This window comes from Propithecus coquereli, unplaced genomic scaffold (assembly GCF_000956105.1).
Source record: "Propithecus coquereli isolate 6110/MARCELLA unplaced genomic scaffold, Pcoq_1.0 Scaffold587, whole genome shotgun sequence".
Lineage (NCBI taxonomy): Eukaryota > Metazoa > Chordata > Mammalia > Primates > Indriidae > Propithecus > Propithecus coquereli.
The window spans coordinates 369198-377605 of NW_012151807.1; the positions used below are offsets into that span (position 1 = coordinate 369198).

The 8408-nt window shown below is 47.4% G+C and overlaps 1 pseudogene; it reads left to right on the top strand.

The window, feature by feature from the left end:
* Positions 1 to 728: 728 nt before the first annotated feature.
* LOC105821656 lies at positions 729 to 1124 on the top strand (annotated as a pseudogene).
* Positions 1125 to 8408: the final 7284 nt, after the last annotated feature.

An 8408-nucleotide genomic window follows, 5' to 3' on the forward strand; every position in this document is an offset into this window, starting at 1 on the left:
CTAAAATGTTAATAGTAGTGATTCTGTCAATTAAGAGTATGATTGTTTGTTTTTTTGTTTTGTTTTGTTTTTGGGGTTTTTTTTTTGAGACAGAGTCTCGCTCTGTTGCTGGGGCTAGACTGCCAGGCCGTTTGCCAAGGTCACAGCAAATCCTGGGCTCAAGTGATCCTCCTGCCTCAGCCTCCCGAGTAGCTGAGACTACAGGTGCCAGCACGCCTGGCTAATTTTTCTATTTTTAGTAGAGATGGGTCCTGCTCTTGTTCAGGCTGGTCTTGAACTCCTGACCTCCAGCAATCCTCCCGCCTCGGCCTCCCAGAGTTTTAGGATTACAGGCGTGAGCCACCACGCCCAGCCTTTGGTGTTTGTTTTTTCTTCTATGTTTCTTCAAATGTTCAACGGGAAATACCATGGGAAAAGTATTTTGAAAGATAATTCAGGACGAATGGAGGTCACTATTGGAGTTTAGACTGCGGGTGTAGAATCTGTCCGACAACCCCTCTTCCCACGGCTGGTGGCCGTAACTGGCGCGGCCTCCGTGGTCCCTGTTGGGACCTCCTTCTGCACTGCCCTTAGGGGTGACCAGGTTAGTGGCTTCGTTCAGAGATGCAGGAAAAAAGCTCCGAACAGGCGAGACAGTGTAGCTAGCTGGCTTTAGACTAGTTTTAGCCAGGGGGTCGTGCTTTTGCTTTTCTTAATATGGTGCACGCGTGGAAACCATAACAAACGGCATGAATCGTGTTTTGTTTTTTGGGCAGACTACTGGTCTTGTGGTACTGGCTGTATGTGAGAGTCCACACCAGAGGCTAAGAATATTGTACGCAAAGGTTCTTGATGTTCTCGAGCAAATCCCTAAAAATGCAGCATATAGAAAGTATACAGAACAGAGTACTAATGAGAAGCTGGCTATGGTTAAAGCGGAACTAGATGTTAAAAAATTAGAGGGCCAACTTCAGGGTGGCCAAATAGAAGAGTTGACTCTTCAGGCTGAACGTGAACTAAGTCTGGGAAGAAAAATGATGCAGTGGAAACCATGGGAGGCGTTAGTGGAAGAGCCCCCCGCCAATCAGTGGAAATGGCCACTGTCATCATCACTAAATGACTTTAGCGAGTTGGTGGAAAATTGATGTAATTAAATGTTCTGTTATATTAAAAATGTGTCTAAATTATTGACAGTGTCAATAAACTGATACAGAACATATTTAAGAAAAAAAAAGAAAGAAAGATAATTCACATAAAATCTGAACACTGATGAGGGCCCAGCCTCGCAGCAGCGAACCTACACATCTGGGACCCGGCACCTGAGGGCGCGAGGCCCGCGACGTCGCGCTTCCGGTTCTGAGCGGCACGGAGACCTCAAGCCCGCAGAGACGCGGAGTCCTCCGCGCAGCCTAGAGCGACGCGCGGCTGGGGGCGGGGCTTAGGGCTGCGGCAGGCTCGGCTGGCCCCGCCTGCGGAGCTTCGCAGCGCCCACTGAGGCGGTCGGAACCGGTGCCCTGGACGACGGACGTCCTACTTTTTACCCTCTGCCTTCCCACTTTTCCTCACCGAACCGTGCCGCCGGCGCCGGCGGTCAGTGGGCTGCGGGTCCCGAGTCCCCCGCCGGCTGTACATCTCCCCATGCCCGGGGTCGTCGGTGCCCTGACCACCGCGGCGCCACCCCACCGGCTCTCCTCGGGCCGTACTTCCTCACTCCTCAAGTTCCCAGCCCTGCCGATCCCTCGCGGAGCAGGTGGTGGCATGACCCTGGGCCACAGTGGGCAAGCGAGAGCCCGTACCTTCGAGCATGTGGCCGTGGCTTCAGATACGCTGGGTGGAAGCTCCAAGACGGAGCCCGCAGGCGCTCTGCTGGGACGCGATGCCGGACTTTCCTCTGACCCGCAGCCGCGCTCGCTGCAAGGCTTACCTGCTGTTTCTTGAACTCCTGGCCTCAAGCGAGCCTTGGCCTCTCCAAGTGCTGGGATTTACCGGCGTGAGCCACCGCGCCCAGCCCCTGGAAGGCTTATCTGCAGTTTCTTACCAACTGTGGGGCCTTGCTCATTCCCCCTCTCGCGTGTTGTGGGAAGTTTCAGGGATTGGAGAGCTCCTAGGATGTGTCAGACTAGACCTCGGAGCTGGCTATCTTAGTAAGCAGTTAAGTTTCAATTTTGGTTTATGTGCTGCCGACGCGAGTACAGCAATTAAGTTTCTTATGTTTGGTTTTGGTTTTGGTATGGTTTTTCTTTTCGTCAGTCTTCCTTCATTTCTTCTTAATATTATTTTTTGTCAGGCTTGGAATTTGCCTTATTGGTGTGGCAAGCCCTCTTTTGGACAGAGCACTATTGGTTCGAGCTGTTCCTGATCCCTTTTACTGACAGGGAGAGCCTGAGGTCCTAGTGGGCCTTGAAGTAGGATCCTTCTATTTCTCTATGCATGTCTGAATCTTTTTTTATTTAAGAGAGGGATCTTGCTATGTTGCCCAGGATGGAATGCAGTGGCTATTCACAGGCACCATCACCGCACACTGCAGCCTGGCATTCCTGGGCTCAGGCAGTCCTCCTGCATCAACCTCTGGAGTAGCTGGAACAACCTCATGCCTGACTTGTCTGTGGCAGTTCTGAGGGATTTCAGTTACAGTCATGTGTCTCTTAATGATGCGGGTATGTTCTAAGAAATGCATCCTTGGGCAGTTTCATCATCGTGTGATGAGTGTACTTACAGAAATCTAGATGATATAGCCTACTGCACACCTAAGGCTTTATGATGTATCCTATTGCTCTTGAGCTACAAACCTGTACAGCCTGTTACTGTGCTGAATACTGAATTATAACATAATGATAAGTATTTGTGTATTTAAACATAGAAAAGGGGCCGAATGTGGTGGCTCATGCCTGTAATCCCAGCACTTCGGGAGGCTGAGGCAGGAGGATTGCCTGAGGCCAGGAGTTTGAGACCAGCCTGGGCAACATAGTGAGAGACCCTGTCGGTCATCTCCACAAGACATATGTCAATGGAAAAAAGCCAAACTCTGCAAAATAATTTAAGGAGGCCGGGCGTGGTGGCTCACGCCTGTAATCCCAGCACTCTGGGAGGCCGAAGCGGGAGGATCGCTCAAGGTCAGGAGTTCGAGACCAGCCTGAGCACGAGCAAGACCCCGTCTCCACTAAAAGTAGAAAGAAAGTAGCCGGACAACTAAAAATAGATAGAAAAAATTAGCCGGGCATGGTGGTGCATGCCTGTAGTTCCAGCTACTCAGGAGGCTGAGGCAGGAAGATTGCTCGAGCCCAGGAATTCAAAGTTGCAGTGAGCTTTGATGACACCACTGCGCTCCAGCCTGGGCAACAGAATAAGACCCTATCTCTTAAGAAAAAAGAAAAATAAACGTAGAAAAGGTACAGTAAAAATACCATATGATAGTCTTTATTTTTTTGAGACAGAGTCTCACTGTGTTGCCCTGGCTAGAGTGAGTGCCGTGGCATCATCCTAGCTCACAGCAACCTCAAATTCCTGGGCTCAAGCAATCCTTCTGCCTCAGCCTCCCGAGTAGCTGGGACTACAGGCATGTGCCACCATGCCCGGCTAATTTTTTCTATATATTTTTAGTTGTCCGATTAATTTCTTTGTATTTTTAGTAGAGACGGGGGTCTCTTGCTCTTGCTCAGGCTGGTCTTGAACTCCTGAGCTCAAACAATCCACCTGCCTCGGCCTCCCAGAGTGCTAGGATTACAGGCGTGAGCCACCGCGCCCGGCCCCATATGATAGTCTTATGCGACCACCGTCTGACACTGACTGAAACACTGTTATGAGCACATGACTAGATTGCCTTTCTCACACCTGGAATTCTGTGTAGGTGGCCAGTACAGCAGGATCCCAGGCCTGAGACTGACCTGTGGGTTTTTAGGGTGGCTACCAACTGCCACTGTCTTTCAGGTTATCCTTGACACAGAAGAAGGACTTGCCCAATAGGATCATATTGCTTTCCAGGCCTCAGCATAGATTCTGACTCCAGAGAGAGCATATTTCTCCAACTTTTCCAAATATATGAAGTGAGTTTTTAGCCCTTTTTATCACCGTACTCCTGTATCAGAATGATTTTGTTAGATTAAAATTTGGGGGACATTAAAATGGAAGACTCATGCCTGAAATTTGCCAGCCCCTCATGCTTTGTAGTTAGAAAAGGAGACCCCCACCCCAAGTGTTGGAGAACGTATGAAAGGGTGGGGTGTGTTATAGTACGGAGTACGAGAAATGACCACTTAAAGAGTGAATTGAGCCAAATTATGAGTCTTTATTAGCTGGCCAGCGACCACCCCTGCCCTGTCAGAGTACAGGTACAAAGAATGGCAGCTAGCCGGAAAGAAAAGGGGGAATTTATACAGTCTTAGTTGATTACGTTACATATAGGGAGAGAAAACAGGCCATAGTACTGCAAAAGAGGATGCAGATAACATCAGAACGTCCTTTTGTCCATTAACTAGGGGGCCTGGGAGCAGCCTCAGACCACCTGCTCAGCCTAACCGGCTCTTTTTCGCATTGATAACAATCATCAAGCAAGCCTGTTTACAGAAGCAGAAAGCGGAGTTACCAACAGCACAAAATACATGAGCACATTTTTCCTAAATGAAGCAATGGCACTAAATTTTAACTTTGGAAAGCCCTAGAGGCGGAACAATAAAGGCAATTTATGTTAAGGTCAGCGCGTGATTTTTTAGTTAAATGTTAACCCACAAATCCCAATACATTTCTAACATTATAACTTCTTATATTTGGGGGCCCACTACAGGGTGGGGTGGGGTTCAACTCCACCCTTGATATGAAAGTGTAATAGAGAACAGATTCCCAGGATATCATCTAAAAGAGGAAAACAGGAAACATAGACCAGGCTTTAACTATCCATTGTCAGTATTTCTGTGGTGATTAGCAAAAAAACCTTTATGTGAGAAGCCCTTTTAGGTTAGCTTGGACAAGAAGGAAGTGGAGAGCTGGGGAGAGGGAATATAATTGACTAGGGAGGCTCTAGCCATAAGAAGGAAGCAAACTGAGTATCCCGACCCAGCGGGCAGTAGCCAAGGGGTGGGAACAAAGGAGTGCGGCTAGTTTTACTGGGGCCATGAGATTGGGGTGTTGGTGTGGTATCACAGATCTGGGGAGGGGCCGGGGGACTGGGAGTCAAAGATCAGCTGATCTCTACTCTGTTTCCTTCTGTCAACAGAACACAAACTCCGTAAAATAATTTAAAGAGGTTTATTCTGAGCCAAATTTGAGGACTGTGGCCCAGAGCCACGCCCAAGAAGCCTTGAGCAAGTGGACTGACTGTGGGTGGGCTACAGTTTGGTTTTATACAGTTCAGGGAGACAGGAATTAAAGATAAAGTCACAAATCAATACATGGAAGGCATTTATTGGTTTGGCCCCAAAAGGTAGGACATCTCAAAGCGGGGGCTTATAAGTCATAGGTGGGTTTAGGGATTCTTTTTTTTTTTTTTTTTTGAGACAGAGTCTCACTGTGTTGCCCAGGCTAGAGGTTTAGGGATTCTTTAGTTGACAATTAGCTGAGTTAGGCTTTGTCCAAAAGACTAGGAATCAGTAGAAAGGAATGGTTGAGTTAAGATGAGTGTCTTCTAACTTTTATGTGATGCTATACTGAAATCAGGTTGGGTAGTAAACCACATCATAAAAACCTATTTACTGAGATTTTATCATTTGTAGGCAGGACTCACCAGGCCCCCTTAGAAAGGAATTTTTTGGGCAAAGAAAAAGATCAGTCCTCACTTCTGAAACACTTACCACTATCTCTCGACTCTGGGAACCAGTGCCCTTGCCCCGGCTGTAGAGGCTCTCCTGCTCTCTGTCCAGGATTCCAGAGAGGAAAATTCCAAGCTTTTGTGTGTAGTAAGGTCTTCTGGATTACTGACTAGTACACAGTGGTTTGAAGATTTCCTTCTGCCACCCAATAGTTTTCAGGTGAAGAGCTAGAGTTTACCCTAGGCCTTTGGGAACGCTTTCATTTTAGTAGGGTGGCCATATGTTCTCATTTGTCTGGGGACAATTCCAGTTAAGACCTGATGTCCCAGTGTAATTATTAATACCACTCCCTTTCATTCTCAGAAGCGTCCCCATTGGAACATTAAATCATGTGGTCCCTGGAATTCTAGGACAGATCTCATTTGCCCCCGGTATCAGTTCCTACTCCCTGGGTTCCCTCCCCAGTCGTTCTCTCTCCGGCTTAACCAAACTAACTTGCCTGCCGGCCCCCTCCACTGTGCAGCCCAGGAATACCTTTTTACCACAGGTTGCTCGTGTCGTTGGCTTCTGTCATTACTATGGCCACTGATACTACGTGAGGATGGAGACTGTTCATTGCCGTATGCTTTAACTGTATCCTGCCCAGAGGAATGCTGAAAACTGTTTGAAACTGTCAACCCAAATAAATGACTGAGGCGAAAATCTCATTCAGTGGAGGTTTATTAAGCCAAGATTTTGAGGACGTGACAACACGAACTGCAGATAAGCTGTGGCTGTTTTTCGAAGGGCAGGTTGGAATCTTCAGCATTTTAAAGGCATACAGAGAGAAGGAAAAAGGCAAAAAGCAGGCAGGGTGGGGAGGGGGTGACCTGGGCGGGGCGGTGCTGTGTACTGATGAGGGAGTGGTGACATTCTTGTGAGGCCCAAGGGAGTGAAGGAAACACCAATTATGTAGATGTCCCTGAGCAGGTGACAGAATGTCTGATTCTGTCTTGTCTCTAGTTCTGTTATTGTAAGAAACTTGTAATTCATTTTTCGTGTGGAATCTAACAGGCTTTAGTTTTAGGTGCTAGACATAAACATAATTTGCATGTCCTTGCCTATGGGAGGTTACCAAGAAATTTCCTTAACAAATGATCTGTGGGACCTGTTTTTCACAGATGCTAGAGGCTTTTACCCTCTTTTGCATAAGGAGGTAGGGGGTGGCCCCGAAACTTTGATTTTCTTTGACGAAACCCAGTTGTAAGCACCCTAAAGAAGATGGAGAATTGAGTGGGCTGTCCTGTGCAACTGCGGGTTCTTATCACTTTAAATTGTTTTCTTGCCTGTGACTATAATGGAAAAAAAAAAACAGGGCAGCTTCAGGGTAGATGTGGGTTGTTAGGCCAGCCCAGGGTCTTCAAATAAGCTGAGTTAAGGTACAGTCATGTGGTGCATAACATCGTTCCAGTCAACAACCGACTGCGTGTGCAACGGTGATCCCGTAAGATTATAATGGAGCTGAAAAATTCCTATTGCCTAGTGAAGTCCTAGTTGTCATAACGTCATAACAAAATTGCTTTATTTTTTTATGAATGTGGTGAAGCCTAAGGGTACAGTGTTTATAAGTCTACAAGGCTTTCCCATTCGCTCACCACTCACTCACTGTCCCAGAGCAACTTCCAGTCCTGCAAGCTCCTTTCATGCCAAGTGCCCTACACAAATGTACCATCTCTTACCTTTTACACTGTATTTATACTGTGTCTTTTCTACATTTAGATATACCAATACTGACCACTGTGTTTCAGCTGCCTACGGTATTCAGTACAGTAACGCGCTGTACAGGTTTGCAGCCCAGGACCGGCGGACCGCCAGACCTTCTAGCCTAGGTGTGTATGTGGTAGGCCGTACCACCTAGGTTTGTGGAAGTGCGCTCTGGTTCTGCACAACGCCACATTTCTCGGAACTCAGCCGTGACTGTATTCCAGAGCGGCCACCCTCTGCAGCGAGCCCTAGCCCCTTTGATTCCCCGCTGCTTCACTCAGGTTTACCATTCCTGCCTGGTGCCTGAGACATCCGAGTCTGTGGACTCATCTCTAAATTCCCTTCCTGCTTTTGCTACCTGTCGTTCACACTGGAGTGGGATGGAGAAGCCTGGAAGGGAAGCCAGCAGCCTCTCAGGCTGGCCGTACACAGCAGTCACCACAGGTAAGACAGGCCTGGCCCTCAGGCTCGAATCATCACATTTGAAAAAAATTTCAGTGATAATAGTGTTAACTAAAAAAAAAAAAAATTAACACAGTTATGCTTTGGAAAAAGGAGAGCTTTATTCCTCATAAAGGGTAGCAGCCTATTGGACGGCCGTTCCAATAGGTCGGGAAGCAGAGCGCTGGCCACAAGCCAGGCACACTGGCTTCAGAAAAGAGACAAAAGGGAATGGGAGCGAGGTAGTCAAATATACATATTTAACAAGCTATAGGAGGAGTCATGAATATTTATGAAGGGAAATCATGCTGTAATTGTGTTTTACCTCTTCCATCCATCATGACTGGGAGCCCAGTTTTAAGGTATTTCTGGGGTCCCCTTGGCCAAGAGGTGTCCATGCAGTTAGCAGAGGGCTTAGGATTTTATTTTTATTAAATAGCTCACAATAGCTAACCTTTACTAAGAAACTCCCAGCCACCAGGCACTATTTTTTTTTTTTTTTTT